We start from the raw sequence: 12,373 nt of genomic DNA, 5'->3' as shown, positions 1-12,373 counted from the left end.
AAGTCGTATTCACAGCCGCCCACCGCCCCCGCTCCCCGCCCCCCGCCCAGGGCAATCAAATCTCCACATTAATTGAATCTGGGTAAGCGATACTTGATGTCGATGTTTAATTGATTCGGTATTGTTTTAAGACTTATTTTACTACGCGTGGTGGACCATTGTAAAAGTGTACAAAATAATTTAGTAACTTTTTATTAATTTTTTTTACACATGTCCTTTTATTATGTGTAATATATATGATTAAACTAAATAAATTTTCAAATGTTTAAATGAGGATTAAAATTAAGGATGAAAGACAAATAGTACAGAAGTTAAGAGACAAAAGAGACACAAATAGAGACGCAAGTAATACATAATAGGAGAATTTTTTTGATGAAACCATATAAATTATCGTTAAAAATGTCTACTTCAGCACACTCTATCTTATTATATAGTCGACACATTTGGGTCAGAGGGCTAATATAGGCGATATTATTGTTTAATGTATTCAGGTGAAACATGGGAATTGGGTACAACATACATATATTATATTTATAGACTAGGTATATCATCATTTACTACAAATATGCGTAAAAGTAAATATATAATGCAAATACAAATGAATACAATGTGTAATACTATCACAAATACTCAAGTAACTCAATACGACCATTAAAATTAATTTATTTTTCGACTTATATTGGAATTTTATATAATGCGGTATTGAATTTATCGTATCATAAATTTCTCTAGACAAAACAAAACATTGCTTTATAGGAAAACGATGGGCTGTTTATCCCAAGCATTATTCAAACTGCAAAACTGTAACCCAATCGTTTACCAGGAGTAGAAAGCTTTACCAAAGGCTCTATTTGAAGGCTGTATCTTCTCCCGGAAGCGAATAGGCCAAGGAGCCTGAGGGGGATAAGTAACCAATTTACAAATTGGCTTTTTATGGGTTTCGAGCGTTCCTCGGTACCGGGTTTCTAGCACTTTTATCCCTCAGGATCTCGCTAGTCTCCGTTGAAGGAAATGCTATTGAAAAAAAGTAAATCGTTAGTTTGTCATCAGTTTTTCAATTTCATTGCAGATATATAGGTGTTTATTGAAAAATAAATTTACAGTTTAAAAACAGCTTGCTTTTAATAAAGTTAATTTTATTTTTTATTGATATAATAATATTATGTATTTTAAAACATTATATGATAATGCGGTCCTCACTGGATACTTTGCGCGTGCTGAGACCCCCAAATAACAATTTAATAAAATTAAATAAATTGGTAAAATGAAATAAATATGGGGAAATAAAATAAAATACAAATAAAAGGGGGTAGTGAACAAAATCGGCAAATACTATGAGGTACGGTTGTAGTGATTTGTTTTTGGGGTATTGCTACCTCCTTCTTTATCCAGCGATATGTCCACATCTGCCCTGATGATGGGCACTACAATGCTGTCCGAAACGTTGAAAAAAGAAGGAGATAGGGCAACATGGCATAATACCTCAAAAACTAATCACTATAATGCTTTTAGCTGTGAAAATCTCAAATCATATCTGAGGTACGGTTGTATATAATGAAGTAATGTTTTATTCTTTAACTTACTAAAATTATTGTTATTTTGACACATCCAAAAATTTCTGCTTTATAGTTGAGAAATCTTGTTATCAAAAAAGCAAAAACCTGAAGTTAGCGAATAATAAAGTTTTATAGTATTCTATTGCAATCAAACAGTTACATACTAAATCTTTGAGTCAAAAGCAAAGATTCATTAATACAAATCTAAAATATTCGATTTGTACAGCTAGAAGTTTGATGGAAAGAGCAATAAATAATTTATTATATTGTGTTCGGTTTGGATATATCTATGTATTTTTGTTGTTACCTTCTGAGAAATTTCTACAATTATTTGAAAGGTCATGCAAATATGTTTGGGCCCGTAGGCTTGGCGCGAGCAGTCAATCAATCAAACGTAAACAAAAATCATCAAAACAAAGCAGAAAGTTTTCCAATATCTGGTACAGATATTCACTTGCTGCAAACAACCCCCGCCAATGTATCGCCAATTCCTCTGGGGTTGGCTGAAAACTGAGGAAGTTATAGTTACTGCTTGTATTATACTGGCAAAGAAAAGTGATGTACCAGGGAATTCAAAATACCTAGAAATGCTTTTTTATATTTTTCGTTTTCACAACAACCAATGAACTAAATAATATTTGAGTAGGAGACGAATAGTGGTCCAAGAATCCGGGATTGGAATTTCAAGATAAGATGGATATATTTGTGCAATTTGACCACGATGAAGTCTCACACTGATATTTTTATGCGCTGTGTGCATTTTGGTATGGATAAAACATTTAGTGGATCAATCAATATTGAATTCAACTTTAAAAGCAAATACCTTCTACAAGTTATTAAGAGTGACAATTTTCAAGTGACGGTCTCCAAGTACATTTTCAGTTTTGTGCTGTTGTTCTGGCATTTGAAGTTCATTTTGATTAAGACATTTTTTTGATAAAATTCAATCATCTTTTACTGAATTAAAAAGGTTCCTAGTTGCCGTTGGTAATTTTAATGGTTTATAGTTTGTGCTGTGAAATGAACATTTGCATAGATCTATATATTTGTTGTTTAACTTGTTCTAGTTATTCCTGTATTTTAATGAATGGTACCTCACATTTCTTGAGCCTTTGGATCTGTCCACACGATGCCCGTACAACACACTGTGGCGTGAGAATTAGCAAGCAAGTTAATAAATACTTTAACATTTTTGGTAAGGCCCGTTCACTTCATTTTTCTCTATCGCTATTTGGAAGCGGCTCAACGCGTTGTGCGGGCTTAAATTGGTGGAGTCATAGATTTCTTCGACAGCGTTTCATATTCGGAAGACACGCTATCCGCAAACCAATTACCCGAAAACAGTTGAAATTTTACGCATAAGAACGAGATATTTCTCCGTTTTCATACTCAACAGCTTGGCTGCGGATATAATTGCCGGTTTTGTGCAAAGCCATCGTATTTTTTCTCAGTAACACTTAACACTACTTAGTTAATACCTATTATTACTACCTTAACCGAACATGGCCCATCCGTCAACCAATAAGTAATGCAAAACGGTTGACTGAAATACATGTTTTATTATTGCAGCCCTTTCCAGTTGTACTGGACACCTACGCCAGTGAAATCGACTGTAAAATGTCTGTTTCCTCTCGGGGTACCTTAAGGAAGGATTTGCAATGAAACAAAACTTCACGAAAGTCGTCGGACAACTGACCGATTGGGCCAGTTGTTTGCTTATTATTGAGCTAAAATTCAAAAATTTCTACACGTGTTAATGTGCAGCAACTATTCTTATTTATAAACAAGATGCATGAAAGTATTAAGGAACAAAGAAGAATAACCAAATTTTAATTACAACGGTTAAATTCCATTTGGCAAAGGATTCAGCATCGTTAAATGTGTAATAACAGATTACATATTAATTTCCTTAATTATTTAGGTACATCACCTGCTTTCCGGTACACTAGTAAAATATACATCATCCCTTTAATTAATTTAATTCTAAAATCAGGAATATTCCCCAATCATTTAAAACATTCAGTGGTTATATTGCTTCACAAAAATGGTGACAAATCGCATGTACATAATTACCGGCCAGTTTCTTTGCTAAATTCGGTCTCGAAAATTATTGAAAAAATTGTAAAAAATCGCCTTAGCACATATCTGGAAGATAATAACATTCTTTCTAATAGACAATACGGCTTCCGACCAGGTTTAAGCACAGAAAACGCTATCGGTAACCTGACAAAAATCATCTCTAATAATATCGATGGAGGAATTAAATGTACTGCACTATTCCTGGATCTAGCCAAAGCGTTCGACACTATATCACATAAAATTCTGTTGAAAAAACTACAGTGCGTTGGAATACAGGGTCAACTATTAAAGTGGATGGTTAGTTATTTAGAAAACAGAAGCCAAAGAGTGAACATTAATGATACTCTAAGCGATTAAGCAAATATTAAATTTGGTGTACCTCAGGGAAGTACTCTAGGGCCAATTTTGTTTAATATATATTAATGAGCTATGTAACAGTTCCCTTGCCGACCACATTATTACCTTTGCAGACGATACGGTCTTGTTATTTGAAGGTAAAAACTGGAATGAAGTTCACAGTAAAGCAGAAGCTGGTATAAACAGTGTTAAACAATGGCTTGATAATAATCTACTCACACTCAACACGGAGAAAACAAAATTCATCCGCTTCAGTGCAACTCAAGCGGGACAACCGAAAGAAACACAAAACATTATTATACACCACTGCAATAACCTAACTACTTGTAATTGTAACACCCTAGAATGCGTAGATAGTATAAAATATCTAGGAATTATGATAGACAAATTTCTGAGATGGGACCTACATATAGACTCAATTTCCACAAAAGTCTGAAAACTTACTCATCTTTTCCTGGGCATTAGAAATATTCTCTGCATAAAAGATCTTAAATGTTTATATTATGCTCTGTGTAACTCATTACTTGAATATGCATCTTTGGGATGGGGTGGATGTACCAAAACAATACTGGATCCCTTAGCAAAAGCACAGAAATCACTGCTAAGGGTCATCCTAAAAAAACCATTTAGGTACCCCAGTGATGTATTATTCAAAGAGATACGAGTTCTTGATGTCAGGCAACTATACATAAAAAAAAATATATTACACACTCAAAAACAACGTCACCACTACCCTTCCATTGATCATCATCACGACACTAGACATTCAAGGAGGAATCCAGTTGTTCCACCTACTACTATGACATCCTTTGCCCAAAGACAATTCTATTACCTTGGTCCAAAATTATTCAACCTTTTACCTGATTTATGGAAATCGAAAAGCATAAGCATTCTGCGTAAATTAGTTTATTATTGGCTTCTAGACTTGGGAAGAGTCGAAAGCGAACTTATGATGACCAACAGATAAACAAAAATGTTCTGTACTCACATTTATTCATTGTTATTGGCAGTTAAATAAAAAATTCCTACCATGCATCTGATTTATACAATGCGATTGATAATTTTTGTGATTGATAATGTTTATACAATATGTTTTCATGTACCTTGTTTATATGTTTCTTGATTATGTATATTATATTATATGTACCATGATTATGTAAATTAATACACAGCACAGAAACAGCGATCAAATTAAGAAACCCACCTAATATTTTTCTTATATTGTAACTATAAATTGAATTAATCCAATATGTTATCATGTCCCTTATACAGTGTTCCTTAATTGCATATTATTACATGTACCTTGATAAAATTTATCAGGTGTTTTCATAAAAAAAACTAATATTCGGGTGTACAAATATGTCTGAAAAAGTTTTTATTTTGATTACTTTGATAAATATATATGTATATAGACTATATTACTAGCGTAACTATTAATGTAAAGTATGAAAATATAATTCATAACAGCAGCGTGTACAAATGTTAACTAAACCAGGCAATTTGGCTGTCCTAAAACGGGAAAATTTCCTAGTTGGACAGCCAAAGCTTCCTTAATATGTATGTAATTATTTATATCTAATAAATAAATAAATAAATAAATAAATGTAAAATAAAAACTTTGATATAATACAAAACTCTCGTTTGGGAGAAGTGTAATACCCCCCTCCGGAGCGGAAGGGTAAATGATGAAAACAAAGTTTGTGCATATTTTGTGGTTGTACACATCTAGGAAACAATTCATTCAGTGGTTTCAGAAAGAAAGGGAAGAAGTAGTGTATGTATCGAAGGGAGGCTGGCCTCGGGTAGGAGGGTGAAGACTGATTGTATTACCGCCCCGGAACTGTAGGTCCTACCGCTCCTACCTACCAGCCCCCAAAGCCCGAGGGCCCAGCTTATTGGCTAACTTCATCAGAACGAAACCAGCTATTTGGTATGCCTGCAGGAGTTTGCTATAACCCCTTAATAATACCAGCATCTTAACGAACTGCCATTTTACTATGTCGTGAATAAGTATTTTTTATTAATTTAGTATCGGTCAACATCATTATAAACGTAAAATGGTTCAATAAATTATTATCTAATAACAAACTCAAGCTAAAAGATCAAATTAAGTATAAACCATTTAAGAAGCAGAAAAAGTAGTGGGATTTAAATAATGATTTATTGTAACGTTAGTAAATCCTAGTGAAATTACATCACACTTATCAATATATTTAAACAAAGGAAAAAAAATACATCAACTAAAAATCTTACATTTACTTCCAAATAACAATTTAATGATATTATATTATATATATTTATATTTTATTTACAATAATTAGGGGGCTTATGATCGTTACATTGGTATCTCCATGCCCAACTGTATAAAGTACCTACTATGTAAAATAACAACAAAAAAACTGGATTATTAGCTCTACCGAATCACTGGAGATAAGTCGCATCGTTTCGAACGTTAAAAAATATCAGCATTTTTTTTTCCAGCTTCGCATGCATAGAGCTACAATCGAAGTTGGAAGCCACCTCTAGGCTGGAGCCCCATGATACTTTATAAACCTACTTGATTCTGTGCAAAGGAGAGCAGTCCATCTGATTGACAATCCATTGTTAACAGACCATGAGTGGGTATGCTGAGCCTGTTCTAAAGGTATTTTAATGGAGCTTGTTCTAAAGAGCTAGCAGCATCGATCCCCGGTGCTCTGGTGCACATGTACGTCGAAACTCGACGTACACGAGCGTAACACCCGTTCACATTTGATGTTGACTTCGTGAGAACTGGTGCTTTTTCGACTCGTTTTTGTGTAAGACGAGTTGTGGAACGAGTTGCAGGCATCTATTTTTCCTCCTTCATATAATGGGAGCATCTTCAAGACCCGTATTAATGAATCTCTTCCTACAGCTCCTATCTTAATCCACCACACAACGCTACCCAACCGGGTGACGACATGACACCATAAAAAAGCGCCCCTGACTGTACAGTGTAAAGCCATAACATAGTTCCCCTCTCCCGATTCGGTCTGGCACGTGGGCGGGCGTATTCGCCACCAAGACCTAAACAAACCTATGAATATATACCCATGAACCCGGACACCCCTGCTAAATTACCAAACGTAGCAAACGTGTGGTGACATAACGCAGAGATGTTGGTCATCCAATAAATGGTTCCCGGGGCGACGCTACCCATACCGGCCTCCCAAATTATCGATTATGAAAAAAAAAAATAATTGACAAATTCAATATAGACAAATAAGCACACATAGAAAAACAATTTTTGAAATACCGTGTGTCCGTGGGTAAACTGCACAAACTTTGGGAAATGATGCCACATGATGTAGAAGTAAAAATGACAAATAATTTTTTGAAATTCCATTATATTTTCGAATACAAAAACTTCACAGAAGAATATTTATTTTCCATGCAAACAATTCAACTGTTTTACCAGAAAACTTCCTTAAAACTTTGGAATTTCTAAGAAAGTTAATCAATTTTTTACTTCTACCATCATGTAAAATTACTCCACGAAGTTAGTGCACTTTACCCCAGGACACCTTGTATATATTTACCGTCGCAGCTGAAAGTTTACCGATTTTAAAATACTTTAATTGATGTTCTTTAGTTAGCTCCGTTGAAGCTGATCCTCTGTTAGCAAAAATGTAATTAATAAAAAAATACCTTATTTTTGAATGATACACTAATACGAGTTCAATTCAAGTCGGCGGCATTTATTTTTACTCGGGAAATATTTTTAATTTGTATTAATATTACATGCGACTAATTACTGCTTATAATAATTTATTATTCTTTGTGCTATCCATAAAAAACTTATCTTATAAACTTATAAATAATAATATTTGACAAGTAAAATATTTCACCAAAAAATGTAGATATAATATGTTTCGACGCCATCTAGTGTGAAATTTAGCACTAACAAAGCCTTTCCTACAAAAATAAAGTTGGTTCTTTACAGGTGGAAAAAAATTATAAGCAGTAATTGTTGATTGAAGTACTAGTACATATTGAATTATTTGGCGTGTTGGAAAGCGTCTGACCGGACATCAGAAGGCGCGGGTTCAATTCCCGTTGGCAGCATTTATTTTTACTCGGGAGATATTTTCAATTTGTATTGATATTAGAGGCGACTAATTATTCCTTATAATAATTTATTAAAAAATGACCATTCAATTAATAAAATTTAAATACGCAGTATTTTTTAAGCTTTCTTAGTTAAAAAAAAATAGGATTTTCAAAGCTAAATTTGGCCGTTATTATCTTTGTTTTTTGGCAGAAATACGTATTTAAATTTGTGGATTTCTTTAATTTTCTCAAGCATATTTTACGTGTAATTTCTTTTAACAAGTAATTTCTTTGATAAGACCGCCCCCGGCATCGCCTGCTGCTGAGATATCATTATAATTTCGTCAATTTATTTGGCAAACCACAAAATTTCATCTTATTCCAACATTACTTCGTTATGAAAATACATATTTTTTGTTTGTTTTTACCTCACGGTTCTGAGAATCTATGTAGGTACATATTACGGAGAACGGTTTTTAGTTAACTGCGGGAATAAGTTAATTTTGATTCAATTTTGGAAGAAAAATATATTGTAGGATTTGTGGATATGAAAGATTTGATAACACATTTATTTAATTTTAATAATATATCTGTTTTTAGCTCTCATTGGTTAATTATTGTTGATAATATATTAATATTGATATAGTCCTGTTTTAACTCGACCGTTTTGCATTTCGCCCGTCTCTAAATTTGCTAGTACGTTCCGTCTCCGTTTCAAGATGGTGGCCGTTTTAATCGTTCAGTAAAGTTTTTTTTTCATATGTGAAATCGTTTTGTTTATTTGGACTTTTTATATATTATGCTACCTACCGCCTGAAGAAAGACTGAGAAACGAGTTTTATTTTTTATTTATTTATTAATTAACGTCATTTTTCGGGGCTTTAACATATGAATATTAACAAATATAAATTATTTACTGTGCATAACTGAATTGCTTCATTAAAATAGAATTGCCTAATACAAAAAAAATAAAATATTTTATACTTGTTTAAAGATAAATTGAAGATGTCCACTGACTTGGTATAATTGTTTCCCTCCATTAGTATTCTGGTCAAAAAGGAATACATATGGTAGTTAGTCCCAGAATTTCTGCACTGAAATAAATCCTGACTTCTAGTATTACGTTGTGGAATCCGGGTAATGAGGTAATGACGTTATTTTGACAAATTCCTTATTTGAAATTTTTAAAAAAAGTTACGTAATTATTATACGGTTTATAATTGAGTAGGTAGGTATTTATGTACCCACTTAGGAATATTTTGATTTAAAAGTAAATTTTGGTTTTGATTACGACCTATAGTGTAATATTTTAACAGAAAATTATTTAATTTGTCTTTTAAAAATTTGAACCATAATAAACGGTGATTTTTACAAACAGCAAAGATTTATTACTGGTGACTTCAAACTATGATTTATAACTAACGATTTACAACTCGGAATTATAGCTAGTAACTGACGACTGCGAATTATAACTACTGACCTAAAACGTACACATATTTATGACAAAGTTGGACTTAATACATAATACCTACTGCTAATGATTCCCATGCATAATCTTCCTTTGGATTATCGGTGATTGTATAATCTTGTGTTATATTTGTTGCACTTCATGATGTAACCAAGATATTGAAGTCTTTTTTTTTTAAAACAAAAGAAATAACAACTAACATCTATATAAGAAAAACACTAGATCTCAAGGTTAAAAACATATCCAACAAGGTACTACAAATACAAAATTTGGACAAAAAACCTTCCTTTACTATGGTACTAAATTTCACAATCCCACTCTCATTCAAAACTCACAACAATATAATATAATTTATATCTCAAATAAAAAGCTGGAAACAAAACACAGGAATATCGAAAATAGAAAATATACTGACACCAAATACAGACTGAAACCGAAACAACTCAACTGAACTAAAGATATGTTTATAATTATTTCAGAAAACATAATATATTTATAATTACTTCATATATTATCCGTACTACTAAATTTTAATATCATGAAAATGTAATCCTCAGCACGGAAGATCTCAGTGAGGATATCATTATCTCCATTTATTTAAAAAAGGAAGATAATAAAATATATATTCCTATTATTAGTAAATATGTCTCAAGAAATTCAAATATTGAAACCATTTTCCGCTATGTGATGGAAAAATAAATAAATTAAAAATTCTGTTAGTATTGAAGAGTACGAAAAATTACATCGGCAAAGCCGGATACGCACACAGTTTTGCAAAAAAAAACAGCAGCAAAATATTGAGTTTATTTTCGTAAGAACAACCTGTAGATATAAACATTCCAACACCAAACTTTTTGTTGGTACGGGGTGTGAAAAAAAGCTGTCGTGTTGATCCCCCCTTGTTGCGAAGTATTTTAATGGAGCCGGCATACCTGAGCTTGTTCTTGTTTTCCTTTAATTACAGCTGCCGCAGGAAGTTTCTTGACTTTTTAACCCCCCTGTATTTCCTGTTGGTGATCTTGTCGTCACAAAGTTACAATGAAATATGGCCTCACGTTATTTATGATTGTGATGTACGGGGTGTAACAATGTCATTGAAAAACACGAGTAAAAAAATGAACCGTTATATATATAGGTGCATTAGGACTATGCAAGTCCCGAAGGACTTAAACCATCGATTCTATAGCTAATTTGAAGTAAACGGTTATTTGGTATCCGGGACAACATTTATTTTAATTAAATTCAAAACAAAAATATTTCTTTCAATTCGCCGCTGATAAGACCCTAATGCAAGCAAGCTTTTGATTTGAACCTCTCCCTTTCCACAGCATTGGAGTAAGGGGCGGTGCCTATAGCGTTGCAAAACTTTGCAAAGCTTTGTGCTGACATTATCAATCGACATTTTGACATATCTGTAAGAACCTAATGCCAGTACGCTAGTTCTATATGATGTGCACTCCTATAGCAATGGACTGTAAGGGACGGTGCAAATAACGTCTCAAAAACTTTGTACTGACATTATTGAAAATGTACGAACCATTAGCAAAGTTCACCACCAGTTACTTTACAGGCTCCTGCCTAGCACCTAGCGGTCAGAGGTAAAACCAGGGCTAACATATGTTTTGCTTATCATTTGGCATTCTTTGAGAGTGTTTGTTTTGACAATTAGCTTGTCAATGTATGTTACTTGGTTAGATTATAAAAAGCCTCGCTGAGTAACAGGCAGTCATTATGGTCGACAGACCATTAGTAAAAGAGTTTTTGCCTATATACCTAATATAACTTGGTAAGCATTGTGCTGACCTTATAAATTGACATCTTAATATTTCTAAAAGAACCTTATGCCAGCATGTTTGTTCTATGTGATAAGCTAAGCACTGATTACTTCCCACATAATTGGACAATAAGGTACGCTGCATATTACGTGGTAAAGATTGTGCTGACATTAAATTTATTGACATCTTATTATTTCCATAAAAACCTTATGTCAGCATGTTTGTTCTATGTGATAAGCACCGCTTCCTCCTCCCATAATTGGACAGTAAATAACGATGTATATAACTTGGTAAGCATTGTGCTGACCTTATAAATTGACATCTTAATATTTCTAAAAGAACCTTATGCCAGCATGTTTGTTCTATGTGATAAGCTAAGCACTGATTACTTCCCACATAATTGGACAATAAGGTACGCTGCATATTACGTGGTAAAGATTGTGCTGACATTAAATTTATTGACATCTTATTATTTCCATAAAAACCTTATGTCAGCATGTTTGTTCTATGTGATAAGCACCGCTTCCTCCTCCCATAATTGGACAGTAAATAACGATGTATATAACGTGGTGAGCACTGTGCTGTCATTATTAATTGACATCTTAATATTTCTATAAGAACCTTATGCCAGAATAAAAATATCAATTACTAAGGTTTCGTAAAAACACTGACTTTAACAATACCGATATCATTTATTTTTCACTAAACTTATGAACTTCTGTTTTCTGCTGATCTGCACAAAGATCGTAGTGGCACTTCATTTGATCATATTCTCCTGTCGATCTCATTTCGCCGGCAATGACTTGAGAATCCACCTCTTAAACTTTACTGGTTGACCTGTTTTATCTGCGTCCCGCTGGTTGGCTTCTCGTGGTACAAAATATGCTATATGTGTCTCCTGGGTACACACGATATAGATAGATGTTCCAAAGGGTTATACAGTTAAGATAGAAGGCCGAAAAATCAAAAGTTATATGTATATAAAAAAAAACTTATATACTAGGGAAAATGCGTCGTACCTACCTACAAAAGATATAACTAAGAGTCGCCGAAGGGGTATGCAGATC

This window comes from Hesperophylax consimilis, chromosome 21 (genome assembly GCF_061612785.1).
Source record: "Hesperophylax consimilis isolate HC1 chromosome 21, BYU_Hcon_1.0, whole genome shotgun sequence".
Lineage (NCBI taxonomy): Eukaryota > Metazoa > Arthropoda > Insecta > Trichoptera > Limnephilidae > Hesperophylax > Hesperophylax consimilis.
Note: the sequence above shows the minus strand (reverse complement) of the source record.